Raw genomic sequence first — 17,753 nt, forward strand, 5'->3', positions numbered from 1 at the left:
TCAAAGAGGGGTTTTGTTATTGAACACTGTCCTGGATCTTGCCTTCTTTAGCTCTGAAATACCATGAATAGCCATACCTTAGAGTTGGGATAATTACCTTAGAAGAGGAAGTAGGTACCTGAGGGGTTCTTATCCTTGAGGGATTCTTATCTCAATAAACTTGGACTGTATTCCAATAGGGTATATGATTTTTTGCTAGATTGTTTTCAAAAGAGCTTGTTCAAATATCTGTATGTTGAAGGACATCTGAAACAGAGGTGATTCTTTTCTTAGCCACTTACTTACTCTGCAACCTTGAAATCAATCCCTTTCTGTCTTGTGCCTCCGTTTCTGTAATTATCAAGAGAGAGCTTACTTTAAATAAATGGTTTCACATATATTTGGGGCAGTAAACCCCTTTTACAGAACACTAACTTGTGCCCACTTCTAAAATATGAAACAGATTAATGAGTAATGACATGTCTGAAGCTAAAGCTGAGTTAAGGGACTGGAAAGGAAACCAAAAAGGTGAAAACCCCAGGCACTAGTGACTCACACTTGAAATCCTAGCTACTTGGGAGGCTGATATCAGGAGGATGGTAGATCAAAACCAGCATGGGCAAAAAGTTAACGAGACCCAATCTTAACCAATAGCTAGGTGCAGTGGAGCATGCCTATTATCCCAAGCATACAGGAAGCTGAAATGGAGGGGGAATCTTGTGAAACTCCATCTTAATAGAAAAAGCTTGGCATGGTGATGTGCACCAATCCTTGCAATGACAGTGGGAAGCCTAAAATAGGAAGATGGGGACCAGGCTGGCCTGGGCAAAAAGTGAGACCCTATCTCCAAATTACCAGAACAAAAAGGGACAGCGGTATGACTCCAGTGGTAGAGCACCTGCCTACGAAGGGTAAAGACCTGGGTTTAGACCCCAGTTCTGCCAAAAAAAAAAGAATTGTGTTTTCCATAATTCTTCCTGGCAACACACCAGGTTATTGGAAGGAACACTACCAGTAATTACACAGGATAGAGGTGAGATCTCTCTCACACATCATGACATATGCTCCAGTGTACATTAATTGCCGACAACTGCTACACTACTTTCTAAGTTATAGGGGGGTGGGACCTAAGACATAGAGTTTTCTTTGGCTAACCAATTTGAACATTTAAGGCCAGAGCTGAATTGCTTATGATAATAGAGGACAGGATAAGTATTGTGTCCAGTGCTCTCTATAAAGTCAGGGCTCTCTTTCCTCTCTGAATGGTGAACAAAAGTTAAAGGCATTTTCTTGGAAGAAATGTAACATCAGAAGCCTTTCCAGGATGCTCCAAACCTTTTTCCAGCCCTCGTCGAAGGGAGGGTCAGAGAGGTATGGCTCCTTATCTGATCGGTCTTCTGCTGCCAAGACCAGCCCTGACATGATTCCTCTGAACCCAAGGGCTTCGCACCCATACTGAGTTTTCCTCCAGCCCACATTCTCTATTGTGACTGCTTACTAACCTGAGCTACCATAGCTTCTTTCTTTCTTGGACCACAGTTGTAGTAACATCCTAACACATCTCCATGCCCATTTTTTTGGGCCCTTCAATCCATTCTCTTCAATTGCTTCAGTGTGTTCTTTTAATCTAAATCCTCCAAGGGCTTCCTACTGCACTTAGAACAAAGTCCAAGACTCCTTATTTTTTGGCTCTCAAGCACCTAAATGATCTGCACTCTACCTACTTCTTGAAACCCATTATCTATCATTCTCCTCCCCTTCTCTAAAATCCAACTACATGAACTTTCTTTTCCTTTCTCAAACTTTCTGCTGGTCTTTGCAGTTACAACTCTGTAAGTCAGATACATACCCTCCCCAGATCTGTAAATGGCTGGCTCCTTCTTATCTTGGTACAAAGGTCATCTTCCCAGAAAGGCTTCCTTGATTACCAGTAAAATTCCACCAATCCCCACACTCCCACAAGGCATTCTCTTTTCTTCTTTTATTTTCTTCCCATTCGTTATTAGTAACTGAAATTATGTTATTATAATTAAATGAACAAATTTTGCTCATTTGTTTATTGTCTGTTTTCCTCTAAGATCTAAATGCTATGAGGTCAGGACCCTGTCTGCTTTGTTCTAATCTGTGTCTCCAGCATCTAGTACAATGCTTGGCACATGGCAGATATTTAGCAAGTATTTGTTGAACAAATGAATGTATTTGATGTTGTTAATTCAGTATATTGATTCTAATGGAAGAACCAGTACCAAACAGGGCCAGCTGGGATGCTCATAAAATGTGCATTTTCTTACTATTCTTTTCTTCCTCTGAGAAGGTTCTCCTTGGTATTTATTCTTCCAGGTCCTAAAAGAGGTGTTAGCTTCACCCTCAGCTGACTTCAGAAATTCAAAGAAACTCAATTACCCTACACTGCAAATAAAACCATCCATGTCCTTAACTCTTTTCTTCTCATATGCCTTATGGTTCAATTTGAAGGATACCAGGAAGGGTCTGAGACTAAATCAGGGAAACTCTTTAGTTCTTCATAAATAAATCTACTCTCTCAGGAGAGTTCCAACATGTGATCTCTTCCACAAGATATTCTTCTACTTCAGTGTTGAGAGTTTCTCTCCATGTGACCTGTACCATGTGCTATCTCTGCCTCTAATAGGAGATATGTGTGCCCTTTGGTTCTCCACAGAAATTGCCAGAAATTTCTTAATTTCCATAGGATGTCAACTCCCATTCTATTTTAGTCCTTGGTTTTGGGGGTTTTCTTTCCCTCTAATCTGAGAATAAGCATAAACTGGCAAAATAGATTTGGTCCATTTATTTTCAAGTCCATCTAAAGGGAAATCATGGAATCAACTGGATTAGAAGACACCCCTCTGTCCTCACTGTGAAAGAGAACCCCAGTCCCTTGTCTGAACCCCCAAAGCAATATTTGTCCTTTGAATTCTAATTACAAACTTTGGTGCCTTTAGGAGCTCTTTGTTGGGTCTGTTCTTAAACAATACTGTTTCAAAAAGATGAAAAAAGATGTCTGAAGGGCTGGTAGAGTGGTTCAAATGCTAGAGCACCTGCTTAGCAAGTGTAGGGCCCTGAATTCAAACCCCAGTAATGCCAAAAAGAAAAGTATCTGAAAGTCTCTGTTGTGACCACAAATACACTCTGCCCTATCCATACTGATCTTGATTTTGCACAGAATGTTCTCTGATTCGCTCCTTTCCTTAATTATGAATCTTTGATAAGAATGTTGTGTTCTGTGTGAATGATCCATTAGGGGACTTTGGCCAGATGAGAAGCTCTAACTTTGCCCCAAGTCTGCCCCCAATACATTAATTATATAGCTAGGTTGAAAAATGCTTTAAAACATCTTTATACTTTATAAATTAACATTAAACCCTTAATATTTGTCCAAAATATGCCCTGAAACCTTTGCAAATCCTTAATTTTGTAACTACCAATGACAAGTAACTTTTCTTAGTAACTGTACATGGATGGTTAGCCTTGCATTGTAAACCTCATCTTTCTTGATCCCAACTGATATAATGAGCCATTCCATCCTTTTTGAAGCATTCTTCCTTTGGTGTCCATATTGGTAGCTCCCTCTCAGCTTTCTTTGTTGGCTCCAACTCCTCCCCCTAGATTGCTAATTATTGTGATCATCATAGCATGGTACCGAGCTCTTTTTTTCTTCTCATTTGACATTTAATCTCAAAGATTCTTCCTAATTCCAAAAGTTTCAAAGACATCTCATATGTCAATGGCTTCCTTATTTACATTCCATTCTAGTAGTTTGTTTGATCTCCTAATCAATACCTCCAACTGTTTATTGCAGTTGGATATGCTTGGATATCTTAACATGTCCACAGTTGGACTCTTGATTATCTCCTTTAAGCCTTCTCCTGTGGCCAATTTCTCCATCCCAACAAATGTCACCATTAGCTATTCAGTTGCTCAAGCCAAGAATGTTGAGTTATCCTTGACTTCTCCTTCACTCTCCCTTTCCCACATTCAATCCACCATCAAATCCTGTAATTCTTGCTTCCAAAATGTGTCTAAAATCCATCCAATTTTCTCTAACACTATTGCCACTGTTAATGGCACCAGTGAAGTCTGTGATCAGAAGACTTCCAAGTTCTTTGTGTCCTACAGGGAAGAATCCATCATAGAACACATGGGTGTAAATAGAGTTTATTAAAAGTTAGGAAAGAGAAACACAAAGGGGAACGTGGTGGAGGCCAGGTGGAATCTGGAGGCCAAAAGAGCATGTTTCTCTTCCCAGGTACTTTTAAAACTTACACTAATCTATGGGAAGGGAGGAACCAGGTGAAACCATCCAATAATCAATGAGTGGGGCAGGGCATGGATGTTTCCTAGCCAGGTGAGGGCGGTCCCTGAGACACAGCATTGTCAATTTGGAATGTAATATTTTTCTATGAGTTCTGAACTTCCCCTAATTTTAGCCTACCTCACCACCATTCAAGTCCAAGTTGTCCTGGCCTCATTTGTTCTCTTCTAATGCATTAACTACACATGGCAACCAGGATGATCTTTTAAAATTGCACATCAGATTATGTCACTTGCTGGCTCCAAATTCTTTAATGCTTCCCTTTGCAATGTAATAAATTCACAAATCCGCCACAGGGCACACAAAACACACTGTTAGTTGGTCCTGCAACTTCTCTGCCACTTTTCTAGCTTTCACTCTGCTCCAGGCACACTGTCCTTTCCATTCCTTGAAATGTACTAAATCAATGCAGGGAAAACTTAGTGAAATGCAATGCTCTAGTTAACTGAAGAATAAAAAATGTTTCCACTATTTTTTGGTTGAAACTCTCTTCAGAGTTTTCAGTATGATTCCACTATTCTGCTCCAGAAGTCAAAGTCAACAAACATGTTAGTAATGTTGTTTATAAACTGAAAACCTGACCTGGGGAAAAAATGACTTTGGAACCACTTTTTACTAGAAACAACATAATCAGTTGTTGCTTTTCAGGAAAATGAAAAAAAAAAAACCGTAGAATTCAATCTTTCTCATTTTCCCAAAAATTCAAAGATCAACTTCATTGCAATTATTGTCATTGCATTTGTTTGAGGAAAACTGCACAATCTATTTATCTGTCCACTAATTGGCCTGTTGCTCCTAAGAGTGGAGTAGGATTTGTGCACAGTTCATCAATTCCACTTAAGGTAATCTCTACCTGCATATTATGTGTATTTGTATAGGCAGTTCCATATCATGACAAGTTATTTAAATTATTTCACCCTCAGTTTTCTCACCTATAAAAGTATTTGTGAGACATTTAGAACAGTAGGCCCTTAAATTGATAGTTGTTATAAGAAAATGAGAAGATTCATAAATAGATCTCCCTCTTTGTATCTTATTTAATTTCTTTACATCAAAGATGATCACACTTTGCTATTACCAACTTTTAAGATATTAAGTTCACTGTTTAAATTTCCTTTTCCCAACCATATCTTTGTCCTCTCAAAAACAGACATCCAGGGTTGGGAAGTGGTTAGGAAGACTCTATTCATGTCATACTTTGGTGCCTCGCTCAATTCCTCTTTCTGGACATAAGCTTTTTAAAACACCATATTGTTATCTCAAGGTCTGACCTTTTAGTTTTAGATAAGCAGGGATTTTCCATCAGTCTCTATTCTGCTCATGGTAAACATCAACTCTTCAGAGCATGCCCTGTCTCTCTTGTAAGGCTCCACACAAGTCATATATTCAAACAGAAGACCCCTGACACTGCCATGAAGAAGAATGACTCTGGGAGGGGTTTTCCATGTTACACCAGATTTGAAAGTCAAAGGGTCAACTTGGGCAATTTAGGTCCTCCATCAATAATTTCATCTGGGACAGGATCATCAAATCCCTTCATATCAAGCAAGACCTAAGACCACTGTATCAGAGACTAAGCCAATGGCCCTGCATAATCTGAAATCCTTTTTTTTTAAACTAGGTTAGCCTCTAATAAGATATCATAAGCCTATCAAAAGTCAGTGGGATTAAAGGAAAATTGAGGGATTTCCAGCGACTATTTCATAGTGTGAGGGAAAAAATGAGGGGGAGAAGTAGGTCTCCTTGGGAAAATTTATTAACATTTTTAAGGAGTCATGGTTGAAATGGTCAAATGTCACCTGGATATTCCTTTATGTTCCATAATTAACTTATAACAAAGAAATGTTTAAATGAATCAGTCATAAAACAACAGAAGGTAGAGAATGACCCTTCTATTTTTAACAGAATGAGAAATTTATGCCACCAAATTATAGTCCGTTGACAGACTACAATGTTTTCCTATCAGAGACTGTTGAGTGTAATGATTAAATAACTCCTGTTTTATTATTATTTGTTTTTAAGCAACTGGTTTGATTTTAAAAAATTCCTGGTCAATGTGTAAAACAGTGCAAGACTAATCCATAAAAATTATCAATACCAAAAAATCATGGGTAAACCTGGTTCCAGTTACTAGGGACAGAGGATGTCCACATGTGAAATAAAGCAAGTATATTCTGTAACTCCAAAATAATTGAAAACAGAGGTTTAAGGAAAACCTGTTGTCATCTGTATAGAGAGATTGGTGCAACATACGCAACTTGGTATTCATTCTGAGTTGGTAACAATATGAGAGAGATGAAATTTGTTACTAAGAGATTTTGTCCTAACAACAGATGCACTGAGACGTGTGTGTGTGTGTGTGTGTGTGTGTGTGTGTGTGTGTGTGTGTAGTCAAACTGATCTAAAGAAAGGAATAATAATTTTTACAGTCTTAAATTTTTAAGCAATTTCTTTTTACTTTCATGTTGGTTATATTTTGTGATTTCCTCTCCAGGACCCAGAAGTAGATCAGCTTCTGATCTAGATATTTCTGAACTAAAAGATCAGAATTGAGTAAGGTGCCTGCTTTTGGATGGGCCTACATGTCACATGTCATGGCCAGTTTTATGGCCACTGAATTGTCTCCTACATGATTCCAAAGAAAGGAAGACGAAGCTAGAGACACCAGAATCTATTGTGACAATGAGATTGCTATAAATTTCATTTTGTTTCTAACAGCTTATACAGAGAAATAGAAAAATATTCTCAAAATCTTAAAATATTTTTGAATACTCAATAAATATTCTCAAATATTCTAAAGCAAGGAGCCTTTGGTTCATAAAAGGACTTGGAGGATCATGCTTAAACTTTCAATTTCCCTAATTTCTTCTCTCAACCTCCTTCCTTTCTTCCTTTCTTCTTTTGATGCGATCTCTTGTATTTAATATCCAAATCACTAGCTCGTTAGATTTTCAAATATAACATGTTTTGCAGAAGTGTAGTGTTGAAGGCAATGCATATTTAATTTCTTAAAAGATAAATACACTATTATTCGCTAATAATTTTAAAAGATTTTTTGATGTATAAAAAGAAAAAATGTCTTTTAAGAGCTATATTATTCATTTTTCAAAAGTCAAACTCCAATTTTTAGTTCCAGAACAAAATATGAAATATGTTATGAATTTGGCCTTATGAAATGATCAGTATTACTAGCTAGCACTGTTTTATTCTTGAGCAACACTAGGTTTCCACTTGAATACCCACACAATAAAAAAATCTTCTCTACCTTAAACTTTTAATTTTCAGAACCAAATAACTCATGCAGGCACAAGTAACCATTGTTACATTCTCTCAATCTTCTCTTCCTTCTTCCCAAAGGAATCAAGAAGACAGATAATGAACAGGAGAGGGACCAAGAGGAGAAGAAACTAGGATTTTCAAAAAACTCAAATCTTCTTACAACATTCCCTTTTACAAAGCTCTCATGTCTACCCACAGACAACCCCTTAGAGGAGAACTCAAGGACTAAACTTACCTCCCTTTTTCCCCATCCCACTACCCATCCCAGGGTTTGCTCCAATCACACTGGGCTGCCAGTGTTTATCCAGTCACACTGTTCTTCCATCTCCACTTCCTCCACAATGCAATGAGCTTCTTTCAGACAATTGTTGCTCTTGCTAGTATAGTTAGCCTTCCATATTTGCAGGTATATGAATTCAAACAACCTCAGATTAAATATATTTGAAAAAATTCGCATTTATACTTAACATATATAGACTTTTTCTTGTCACTACTCTCGAAATATGAAGTGTAACAACTATTTATATAGCATTTACATTGTATCAGGCATTATAAGTAACCCAGAGATTATTTAAGGTATACAGGAGAATGTTCAGAGACTATGTGAATACTACACCATTTTATACAAGAGACTTGAGCATCCACAGCTTTTAGTATCCAAGAAGGGTTCTGGAATCAATCTTGCATGTACACCAAGAAATGACAGCATTTGTATTCTCACCAGCGTACAGAACAACTTGCTCAAACTCATCGTCTATGAAAGTTTGTAAACTTGAAATTCTTAAAAAGGAAAGTTTTCGAACTTGCCAGTGGGACTGGAGGTTGAACTCAGGGCTTCACATTTGCAAAAGCAGGCACTCTACTGCTGAGCCACCTTTACCCAGCATCAGTTTTCTTAACATACTATGTATTTGTAAGCTAAGAAGACTCTACATTCAGGCTGATGTGTAGGGAAATGCACACTGATGGATCAAATATAAATTAGTATAACTTTTCTAAAGAGGAATTTAAGCATTCATTTTCAGAAGTAGAGTAGCCACTTTTTTTTTTTTTCAGTGTTGGGGATTAAACCCAGGGCCTTAGGCATGCTAGGTAAACACTCTATCATTTTTCTATACACCTAACTTTTTAGAAAAATTTTAAGTACTTATTTATTTAGATTTTTAAATTTTAATTATGTTGTTAAACATTTTTATTAGCATATATTAGCAGTAAGGAGGAGTCCTTCAGTCTTACAATATATCTAGATTAGATTCACTCCCGGCATCACTCTCTCTCACTCCCCTCCTGCCTACTTAAAACAATTTCAACAGGTTGCATTATTTAACTTTCATACAAGTATATAAAGTACACATTCGCCATCCTTTACCCTTTCCATTCACCCTCCTACCTCCCGTTACTATCCACCCTGGAACAGAACAGGACCTATTTTACATTCCTGTCCTTTTTCCTTTTTTTCAGTACTGGGGCTTGAACTCAGGGCTTACACCTTGTACCACTCCACCAGTCCTTTTTTGTGATGAGCTTTTCTGAGATAAAGTTTTGCAAACTATTTGCCCAGGCTGGCTTCTAACCACGATCCTCCTGATCGATTGCTGCCTCCTGAGTAACTAGGATTACAGGCAGAGTCACTGGCCCCCGGCTTGACCTTCATTGTATTAAGTGTAGATTTATTGCTTAAAGAGGTTCCACTAAGGTATTTCACCCATAAATATAAAATACTTTAATCAGATTAACTCTTTCTATTACTTTCTTACTCTTTCTCTCCTACCCAGTATTATTCAACATTGTTCAGTGTGTTTTGTCATGTCATCTTCATACACATATGCAATTTATTTCATATTATTCACTACATTTTTCTTCTCCTTTCCCTCCTCCTTTTGGAGTTTTGACACCCTACTTTAGGATCTCACTGTGTAGCTCAGACTGGCCTGAACTCACATTCTTCCTGCTTCCATCTCCCAAGTGGTGAGATTATAGGCCTATGCCACCAGCCTCCACAGAAAGTTGCCACTCTTGGCCTGGAGATTCTAATTCTGAAAATGTATCCTGAGGAAATAATCCTGTGTACATATAAGCAAGTTTGCCCAGACAATGTTTACAATATCCAATTATGATAAACAAACAAGAATTCATTAACAAAATAATGGCATATTCATCCAATGGAATGAGAGTGTGCACTCAATAAATACGGGGCCATAAAAAGACAATGAAATAGTATTTTCAGCTTTGAAAAGATGATAGTGTTATATTAAAAAGTTAAAAATGTGGTTTGCATATTATAATCTAAGTTTTGAAACAAAAGAAATGTGTTTTATTCATAGAAAATGTCCAAAAGAACATGGGATTATTTTCTTAGTTACTTGAGTAACTATAAAAGATTTTTAAAAAATAGTACTGTGAAGTGAAGTAAACACTGTATCTTAATAGGAACATATCAAAGTGCCTACACACACCTCCCTTCTAGGAGCAAAGCAAGGAGGGAGAGGAATACCAGTGGCTTAATGTCTCATAATTTGTTGCAAGCCACTGAAAAGTCTCAGCCATGTCAGTGGGACAACTCAGACACTTGGTAGGAGACTTCCCACCATGGAAAGCTGAGATTTCCCATTACATAAGCAATAATTGTCCTTACATCATCTAATACACTTTTAAAAGAGCTGAAATTTTTTATTGCTTTTTTTTTTTCAGAACTCCTCCTCTTACTGTGGCCATCTCACCCACACACATGCTCAGCTCAGTCATTTCATCAAAGGGAGAACGACTGTTTTCCTACATCCTATCCCCTACTCTCATCTGAACAGTTTGCTTGAAACTCATTCATCAATCAGAAAAACACAAAGAGAAAGATAAACAGAAAACTGAATCACATTTTCTTAAACATTTCAACCACCAGTGGGCTTTCAAATTCCATTTTAGGTCATTATTGAGTAGCTTCATTGATTCACTACTAACTCCCCCTCCCCCCAAACCATGGTTTAAAACAGAGCTTTCAGGTTTGTGAGAATGAAGATGTTATCACGGAGAAGGTAAAGGGCCTGAGAGACAGCTGGTTGCTTTTACAGGGACTGATGTATCTGGAAGGAAAATCAGCCTGGCTTCTGAATATAAACAGGAATTAGTAAAGTAGAACAAATAAGCACAGTGATTGAGAGACCTTTCCCATACAGCCGGCCCCTGTGATGGAAGAGAAAAACACCAGACCCCTGGGCCCTCCCTGGGCTTTCTACCAGACTCAGTGGAGAGGAGGACAGGCTTTAGAGCTGACAAACCTGATTTAGAATACCAGTTTGGCCACTTCATAATGCTATGTACTAGGCGTATTACAAAATTCTCCAAGGCTCAGTCTTCCCGCTAAGAAAATGGATGCAATAAAACTTACCTCACAAGGTTGTTAGAAGTAATTAAAGTCAATACAGGACTTCCCAGCACCTAGCCCATGTGAGTACTAAATAAATTTGAGGAAAGGAAGAGAAGTCAAATGGGATATAGGGAAAAATCTTTTTTGTTTTCTTTTGTTTTTGTGCTTGTGTGGTTTTGTTTGTTCGGTTTGGTTTGGGGTTTTGATTTTTTTTTGCAGTGTTAGGGGCCCAATCCAGGGCCTTGTGCATGCTAGACGAGCACTCTATTACTGAAATATATCCCCAGCCCTAGGGAATGTTTTTAACGAAAAGATTTCCAAATATTATCTTTTATTTCCAGAAGATCAGCCAGCATCCAACATCAAAAATAGAAAGCACCAGTTGAACTCACACTACCTCCATCCAGTTGGAGATCGGGGTTACCTCAGCCTTTCTGAGGAAGAAAGCAGGATCCTATTTTTAGAGACTCTGACTCTTTAGCCTTGTGCTCTTTGGTATGTTTTCCTGCAGTTTTCAGGATCAGTTCACCATCATGGGTGTCTCCCTGTCATCAGAAAATGTAATTAAACCTCCACTCACAGCTGTGGTTTGAGGAATTTTGAGGCATAGATTTTAAAATAAAAGAGGGAAGAGATTAAAGAGAACAAGAGTTACCAATTGAAAATGGCATTCTTCATGGATGGTGTGTTTGAGTTATTGAAGTTTAATCATAAACCTATTATTTGGAAATGCAAATGTCATTGATTTTCAGGGGCTTCACATTTTTCACCTGACTCCCTCCCTGCCAAATGAAATCTCACTTGCTTGAATGAGGCAAGGTCTTTCCAGGACCCTTCCTAGGTCATTTCCCATCAGCTTGTTTACCAGTGCTCTCCCTTGCATTCTCTCTCTCTCTCTCTCTCTCTCTCTCTCTCTCTCTCTCTCTCTTTCTCTCTCTCTCTCTTTTCTCTCTCTCTCTCACACACACACACATACTGCCTTAGTTCCCCATGAGAATGATAAAAGCAATGGCTGAAGCAAAGTGACATACAGCCTTCAACAAATCAAAAGGCTCATTGGCCTGGAAGGAATCACAGACATCATGTCCCCTATCTGTCTGATAAAATTTCATCTAAAACTCTTCTCGGCTGAGTAGAGATCAGGTCAGTCCAAAAGATCACTAGCAAGTCAATCCCCACACACTCATTCATTCCCTGACCCCAACAACAGATATGTACTAAGTGTTAATGATAACAATAATAAAAGCCTACATTTATTAGGACCCTACTAATGTACACAAAACTAAAGGCATTTCATAAAAGAAAGATACTAAATAACGACAAATAAAAATATGTAATTACAAAATTGTGTCCTCTAGCAAGTGCTGTGAAGAAGTTCAGAGAACTCCATGAATATCCAAAAATGGAGATCTGACTACATTTAAAGAAGACCTGATATGTTCAAAGAACTAAATGAAGCCAGTGTTCTCAGAGCAGGTAGAGCAAGAGGTGAACAGGACTGGATCAGATGTGTCTCACTGAGCATAGAAAGAATACTCATCTTTACCCTAAGAGCAATGTGAAGGATATCCATGGGATTCGATCTTAAAGTAGGGCAGATAGCACAGGGCTTGTGTACATTCACTTCACCAAAGCATAAGACTGGAGTTCAGGGCTGAAATTCAGACTCTCTTAAAGCTGAACAGTGTCAAAAAAAAAAAAAAAGCTAAACAGTGTCACAGAAAGATGACTTTCTATGCATCCCCACACCAGCCAGCCAGCCTTTTCTCAGAATCTGCTGAAGTCTACAGTCATTTGAATCTGGCACATTTATTGATTTTCCCCTACCTCCACTCCATGCCTGACTCTGCTGACAGCTGGGGAGAGGTAAGTAGTCGAATAAGACACAGATAAAAACAAATCCAAAGCAGTACTGAAAACGCAGCTGTGAAGACCAGCAGGGTTTGACTGAAAAAGATAGGAACTAGATCCTGGGTTACTGTGCCACTTATTTCCTGTGTGATCTTGGGAGAATACCTCTGTGAATCCAATTTGGTGCCTGGGAGTAAGTTTTATACAGTGAAAGGACTATTGAGAAATTTTTCTTGGATTTTTAAACTTAAAAACCAACTTATTAAAGTTACAAATTTAAAGATACACTTTTCCTTGGATTTTACATTTACCTTACAAATCTTATTTTTCTATTTCTAAGCAGTTTTTATTTATCCCTTTTTTCTCACTTTTAATGGGCCTATTATCAATGGTTGGTTACATTAAAAACTGAGGGAATTAAACTCTCTCAAATAGTTTAAACTGCATGCATAGGTTATATTTCATTTAAAGGGCATTAATTGTCTGACCAACAAATATTCCTGAACATTTAATCTAATAAATTATGCTTACAAATATGATTAATAGGAATTGCCACTTAAAGTTGTACATCAGTACTTTGTCAATTATACATTTTAAGTCAGAATAGCCTGAATATCATTTTAATGAATTAGGTTCTCTTAAATATCACAAGTATATAGAAACACTAAATATGTCCTGCCTTATAATACAAAAATTACAGTTCTGATCATTTTAAACATTTCTGTGTATAATCTAAGATTTCCAGGAAACTAAATGCTTACCCAGTAAAAAAAAGACAATCATCATCTAAGCTAACTGAAATTACCTTACAAAGAATTATGGGTTAAGCATAAGTTTTGAAGATTCAAGTTTCCTGGGTGATGTTTTTTGCAAAAACCAAGAAAACTATTCAGTCTTTCAAAGCAGTGTGGGGAGTTGTGTCCTCAGCATTCCTGGTGTTGCTAATTTTCAGAGACTTTGGTAGCCTTGATTGACACAGTGAGCACTGTTTTTTAATGGTCATGTCAATTATTCTGGATCTTAAGCATTTTCTTTGGCCCTAAGAATTCTGCATGTCTCTTTCATTTACTATTTCAGACTTTTGGAGGTGGGGGGATACTGAGGTTTGAACTCAGGTTATTATGCTTATTGCTAGGTAGGCACTCTTACCTCTTCAGCCACTCCACCAGCCCATTTTTATGATGAGTTTTTTCAGGATAGGAACTGTTTGCCTGGGCCTGACTTCAAATAGAAATCCTCCTGATCTTTGCCTCCTGAGTAGCTAGGATTACAGGTATGAGCCACCAGCATCCAGCTACTATAACAGACTTTTAAATGTAATAGAATCCAAAGATAAGTGAGGTGGATGTCTTTTCATTCTAACTCTAAGTAGCATTGGGCTTAATGGAATCTCACCTTCTTTGTGGCCTACTGAATTTTGGATATCTCACATGACCTTGATCTGTAGTCACAATTTATTAAATCAATGTATACACAAACTCCTGTCTCTCTGTGTCCTTATCTCTAGTGCCTTAGAATTAATGCTAATTAAGTAAGAGAATGTACATGAAAGTCACTTGTGAACCATAAAGCACTATACAAATATTAGTGCCTAACAAGGAGCGAAGCACACAGCAGACATTTAGATAGACAGACAGACATATAGATAGATAGACAGTATGTGAGAGAGACAGAGAGAGACAGACAGAGAGAGACTGTGACTTGAGTACACCATGAGAACATGTGGAAATGATTACTTCCAGCTGGGTATTCAGAGAACGCATCACTGAAAGTAGGGCATGCAGATGGACCTTGATGAATAAATAGGGTTTTAACCGACTGGCAATCATGGTGGGGAAGACTATGAAAGTCCATGGACTTTCTGACATAAAGTTTTAAGAAAGAAGGTTTCTCAGAAGCATGCAATAATTCTTCCATCCACCACCTGTCTGACCTCCTACACTTCTCATTTCCTACATTTTAATCGCCTTATTGCCATGTCATTTTTTGTCTCGGACCTCTTACCATGTATTTCTAAGAGAAACACCATGTATCCACTAAGAGAATGCTAAGGGAGGCCTGGGGCTCTCCTCTGGGTTAGCTGACAACATTCTCCAAGCTGTTATCTCTGTCCAGGATGGGGGAGTGCATCTCATGACCTCAAAAACGAAGACTTCTTTTGAATGCTAAACTAGTAAAACTTCACATGCAAGTGGCACTAGCCACTGGAAAGACCAAATAATCTGAGAACCTGCTGCAAATATACAATGACACTCTGGGGTACACATGAACTCCAGTTCAGATGACTCAGGTATCCAGGCTCTTTTCATTTCTTGAATATTACATTATGTAAATATGCCAACACAGTTTTTTAAATTAAGGTACACATTACATGTTTATAGTTATATACTTTGAATGTTCAACAATATACGGCGGTGTGGCTATGTTATTCAAAGGTTAACTGCCTTACTCGTGTAATATTCATAGTATACTTTAGGCACAATGGCACATTTGTCAAAGATGCTTAGTGGACGCTTCCTCTTTCAATCCTACCTTTGAATTTCAAATGAAGCATAACTTTGAAAGTTTTGGGTTATGTGAGGCTACAGACTAAATGTCCTTCCTAGCTACCAAGGTCCCCCTAACTCTGGTAGGCTCTAAGTAAAACTGTCACAAGTCAGTAATTTACTAAGTGGAAATATTTTACATTCATTTATGTTGCAAGTATAGATCTAGTGAAGTTCAATTGTCCACATTTATGAAGAAAGCAATAAATGGCTGGTTGGGAGCTCTATGTACCCTGGTGAGTTTGGAAGTGACTTCAGGCTCCCTTTAGAGTGATCAGGCAAGGAGACACCATCACACTGGGGCATCCCCAAAATTCCTCAACAGAGAAGTTATTTGTCTAGGGCTATCCAATTTCCTTTGAGGATAACCTTTTGATTTACTTGCCTTGGGGACAGACACCTAGCTGCCAGGAGTTTCATTGCAAGGCAGAGGCCACCAGTTCTGTGCAGGCGTTTTATTAAACCCATTCCATCTCTTACTTCTACTCCATACACATACATACATGTGTATATGTGTGTATGTGTGTGTGTGTGTATGTATATAATGTACATGTCCTTATCTTTGCACAGACACAGATTCTGGAAGAAAGATGAGCTCCTTCCTCAGCTGAAGCACCTAGACTATGGTTTCCTCCCTTTTATATCTTCATTATGGCTTACACTTTCCAGAAATGTGTTCTCACCCTGCTAAGAGATTTCATGACTGGTGCTTTCTCTTCCCTCAAGTCTTAGCTCAAATATCACCTCTTCAGGAAAGCTCTCCCTGTCTAAGTGGCTGTCCATCCCCAACCTCCTACCCTGCCCCTCATCCTCTACTCTTCATATGGCATTTACTACTGTCAGTTATATCGCTCTTATTCATTTGTTTATTGTTTTTATCCCCCTAGTGGAATTCAAGTTCCAGGAGAGCACAAATCTTGTCTATCAAGTTGTACATTGTATCATTAGATTTTAGGCACCTGGCAAAATGGAATTTGATAAATACTTATTAAGTTGATAAAATCATTCATTTGTTCATTCAACAGCTATTCATCAAAATTATTGCAGGTGCCAGGAATTATGCCTATGAGGAAGAACTTTAACCGCTTGTGACAAGTGTCTTCCTGTGCTGGGAGTGTATCTCAGTAATAGAGGACTTGCTTAGCATGTGCAAGGCTCTGGGTTCAACCCCCAGCACTGCAAAAAGAAAAGAAAGAGCTGGGTGTGGTGGTCCATGCCTATAATTGCAACTCAGGAGGCAGAAGTAGGAGGATCTCCATTGAAAGCCAGCTTGGTTAAACTCAAGAGGCCCTATCTAAAAAAACAAACTAAAAGGGAAGAAAAACCGAGAGAAGTAACTAATATCTTCCTGTTTCTCTACCACTTCCTACTTCCACTGTCCCATCTCACACACACACACACACACACACACACACACACACACACACACAGAGAGAGAGAGAGAGAGAGAGAGAGAGAGAGAGAGAGAGAGAGTAAACTAAAAGACATTTTTTCCACGTGACTATAAAGCATTCTGAGTAATTTTAGACCCCAACAAACTCAATAATAAACCAGTTGTACATTCAGAGAGCCTGTGTGTATAAGCTAGCTCTGTCTTTGCTGCCTTTTGGCCAGCCCCAAGAAAAGAAATCCAAAGACAGAGTGAACCTGTGCCCATGGCCAACTGCAATCCAAAGGAGACCCTGACTTCTGGCCATTCAGTGGATCCTGAATGTTTCCTGGGCCCAGCCTAGCAAATATTCAGCTTTAATAAAAGCCATGGTTCAGTGAGCAATTAGGGAAAGAGATCCAGGTGTCACTGGAAAGGGTGTTTTTCATTACAAGAACACATGGGGCTTGGCCAGGATGCAGCCTTCCTCAGCCTTGACTGTATCATAGCAAACAAGCCGGACCAAGAGCTTTCCTCTAGACACTTGCAGCTGGCTGGAAAATGAGCGTGATAATAAACACATGTTGCTTCACTGTGACTTGACAAATCAGATTACCTGCCTCAGACACACACAGGGGCTTTATGGAGAGGCAACTTGAAATTAAGCTTTCTAAATGTACAATGGGTTTATTGTTGTTGTTTCTTGGGGTCAAAAATTATTCAGAATGCCTTGTAGTCACAGTCACATAGAACAGATATTCCTATTTTATTGTCTCCTGTTCCAAAGGAGCTAACACCAGCCTTGTTCTTGTCAAGGAGCCCAAACATTATCATTCAAAAGCTGTATTTACAAACGGAGTGGGATGGCCATAAAATTGATGACCTTGCTGCTTCTGGAATCTCATAAAAAGTTTCCAAGCTGCTCCTCCCCAGAGCAAATAAGGGTGTTGCAGTTGCTAGTCCCCTGGCAGCCATCCAGCTGGGGTTATTACATTCCTCCCTCATAAACTTTCCTCTGGGCTCCAAATACAGACT

This window comes from Castor canadensis, chromosome 1, assembly GCF_047511655.1.
Source record: "Castor canadensis chromosome 1, mCasCan1.hap1v2, whole genome shotgun sequence".
NCBI classification, from domain to species: Eukaryota; Metazoa; Chordata; class Mammalia; order Rodentia; family Castoridae; genus Castor; species Castor canadensis.